The sequence below is a fragment of the Mastacembelus armatus genome, chromosome 19, assembly GCF_900324485.2.
Source record: "Mastacembelus armatus chromosome 19, fMasArm1.2, whole genome shotgun sequence".
Lineage (NCBI taxonomy): Eukaryota > Metazoa > Chordata > Actinopteri > Synbranchiformes > Mastacembelidae > Mastacembelus > Mastacembelus armatus.
This window is the reverse complement of record NC_046651.1, coordinates 11083794-11087304: the sequence shown is the minus strand read 5'-3', so window position 1 is coordinate 11087304 and position 3511 is coordinate 11083794.

The following is a 3511-nucleotide window of genomic DNA, read 5'->3' as shown; positions in this document are numbered from 1 at the left end:
CTTCTGCCCTGTATTGATCCAGCAATTGCACACAAAAACAAAATAGAGCATGCACTTTCTTACACACACACACACACACACACACACACAGTATATCAGATACCAGAGTTGGAAACACCTCAGTCACAATGCTGTGCAACATGCTGTGATTGGACGACATAAGGGAAAATGGTATGCAAGGTTTGATTATTTACTAGTCAAATAAAATTAAGACCTTTCACAAACAAATTTTTTCACACATTTCTTTCTGTACAAGTGTTGTTTTTCTGTTTTGAGGTTACAATACAGCAGCCTACACTTTTAATAGCCTACACCTGGCTCATAAAATTAAGGATGCTCAAGATCAGTAAGAACAATTAGGTGAAATATGAAAAACTATGTGCTTAACATGCCTTTAAGCAGCAAGAAGGCTAACTTACCAGCGAGTAGCAGAAAACAATTTGTATGTATGCTCAGCCTCTGCCATGTTTTTTGTACTCAAATATGGTACACATACAACAGTATACATCCACAGTGCACATTAATGTGGAGTATGTCTAAAAAAAGAGAAATAAAAATATTAAAATATCAAATTTTGGGGCCAGACACATTTCTAATAAAATGCATCAAACATCATTGGATTTTATTAATGCAAACATGTAATAACTAATCAATCCTGAAAATTGGATCTATTCACAGCTGCTCTACAGATGCACTCATATCATTCCCATGCATGACCATAAATATATATGTGTGTGTGTGTGGCCCAATCAAAACAGTCACAATATGGTTTTGTCTTGAAATAGTCCCAGATTCTACCCTGTATTGCCCTCAGGATGGAGAAGGTCTGTGCATTTTCCTCAACAGCCACTGAAGTCCTTCTGACATGTAATCCAAGCCAAATGTGACAGACTGATTACAAGAAGCTTCAACAGTTGCACCACAAGGAGGGATAAAGGAGGAAGGAGGGACTGAAAAGGGGGCAAATTTCTTTTACTTCATCAAGCTGACTGCATGAATTATAGCATCATGTGTGGCAGTGTAGCAAAAGCAACAAAATACTATCATAATAGATACCAACAGCCTGTCAGCACAGTTAGCCTGTTGAGTGATATGGTGAGGTAATAGTGCGTGAAATGACACATGCTAGCACACTGGTTCCCACTGGTTTCATATTTTTATGTCACTGTGGGTTTCACACAGTGGTAGTCTTAAAAATTTTTTTTAATATTAAAGCTAGTGTAGACTGCATGTATGTACATATATTTAAATGTATAAATTTAAATACAAAACATGCTTAAAATACAGCAGTGATGCTACTCCACTATGCTCCCGATCCAACAGTTAGCAACAATCTTCAACCTTGCACACTCCAGCCTGAGCTGTTTCTGCTTGTTCAGATCAAAATGACATCAACAGGTTCTGACCAGTCGCAGTACCCAAGATCAGTTTCTAAGTGAACCATGGTCCAAATGAAAAACACATTCCCCAGCTAACTGCTGTTAACCTCCAGTGAGTCATTAGCGAGGAATGCTTGATGTGTGAAGGGAACCATGTGTGCAGGATTGACATGTCGTGATGAAAGAGTATAGGCCCTGTTGAGATTGGGTGACCAGTTGAGTCCTGACTGTATGTTAAACAGAGTAAAGAAAAGTTGTCTCCAGTAAGTGGTTTAAATCATTGACTGTAGTGCCACATCATTTATAATAAATGTTTTTGTGTCAGTAGAAATTGTAAATCATTTTGAACACTTACACATGCTGATTTACATTTTGTAATGTCTAAAACAGGGTGTGCTGTCTAACATGGTTCAAACTGAAAAGCTGGATCTTACAGCTACCAAAATTTTGCTATTAGGTAACAGCCAATGTTAAAACTCTCATCCCCAATATAACTTATTTTTACTCTAAATTCTTTTCAGACATTACAAATAGATGAGAAAAACAAAATGAAGATTTTTACCACAAAATAACATGATAAATGCAAAAAATTATAAGCATTTTAAGCTAAATTAGGAATTAAAATAATCAATTTAAATAAGCACTTGCAATTGTGAGTGTAACATCAGGTCTCTCAGTACATATATACTCACTCAGTTTGACCAAATTGATGTTTGCAGAATCAGATAATGTTAAATCTAAAAAGCAAAAACATGATCAAATAAAAAATGTTTATTGCATTTTTACAGAAAGCTGTAAATAAAGAACAAAAGTCAGAATTGTGAAAAATAAGCAGGTAAGGATTTCTATATAATACTGCTCTCATCTGCACAGTTAACTGGTCTAATTTATAGCATGTTATGGTCAGTTTCATGACTCAGCCTTAGTGTGGTTTAAGAATAACAAGATTATTTACTCTACTGGACTGGGATAAAGCGAGAACATGAAAACAGGACTCCCCCAGGGCTGTCCAGAAATGTGAGGTTGTGAAACCTTTGCCATGAAAAGACCTTTCCATGGGTGTTGCAGAAAATAAAATAACATGTAATAATCTCTGTAGATTCATCCTTCACACCTCAAAGGAATAAAAGTGAAACCTTCACTCTCAATGCAAAGCCCTGGTTTATTTAGGCTAGTTTTTGAGTAGACACCAATGAAAAAATATTCTGATATTGCCTTCAGGCAATAGTTCAGGTTTTTTGGGAAATATGAAAATGTTATTCTACAGAGAGTACCTAATTAACTTGGGAAACAGCCACCCTGGTCCTGCTCAGGTAACAAAATTTAAGATAGTTTGTACTAATTTGGCCACGGGTTCCAGGCTCAGGGGCAGGATAGGTAGGTGTAAGATGGCATAGAGCAATCAACTACATAATTTATTAACAGTTACATGATGCTGCTGGAACATTCATGCTCACAGTGAATATTCATGATGAACAATTTAATAGATTTTATTGAATTATTCTAAATTTTAAAGGAACTGCAGGACAATAGCCTAAAATACCTGACGCCAATGCCCAAGGTATTGTGCCTTGTACCATACATTGTTGTTTAGCCAGAGTTCTTTTATAAGATGCTCACTGACATGAGGTCAAAGGTCAGAAGCATTTTCATCTTTATGACTAAGAGAGGAGCATCTCTCTGAGGATCACAGTAGATGCTCATGATGATGAACGAGTCTAGCAAGACTACAGATCATTCTATTTGAGGGCACACGTGTTCTCTTTGGTCATGGTGGACTGTAACAGATCAAACACAAGGCATGCCTTTTCAAAGTAGCAAACTGATGTACCTGTATGTAAGAGTAGGGAAGGCGTGACTGATTTCCTCAGTTCAAAGTTCATTGTCTGACAAAGTAACACAGGTGGAACCGTTTTTTTTCCTAAGATACCAGTAGATGTGAAATTAAATCTAAGTTTGTATCCTGTTTTGTAAACAATATTAGAGAATGGCCAAACTGAGATTGAAATGCCATCTGCCTAATACTTCAATGAATTCAGAAACTGTTGTCTGTTAATAACAGTGATAATATACCTACGTTGGGTTTTTACCATAATGATGAACACAATAATGACAATTTTTAAATTACTTCA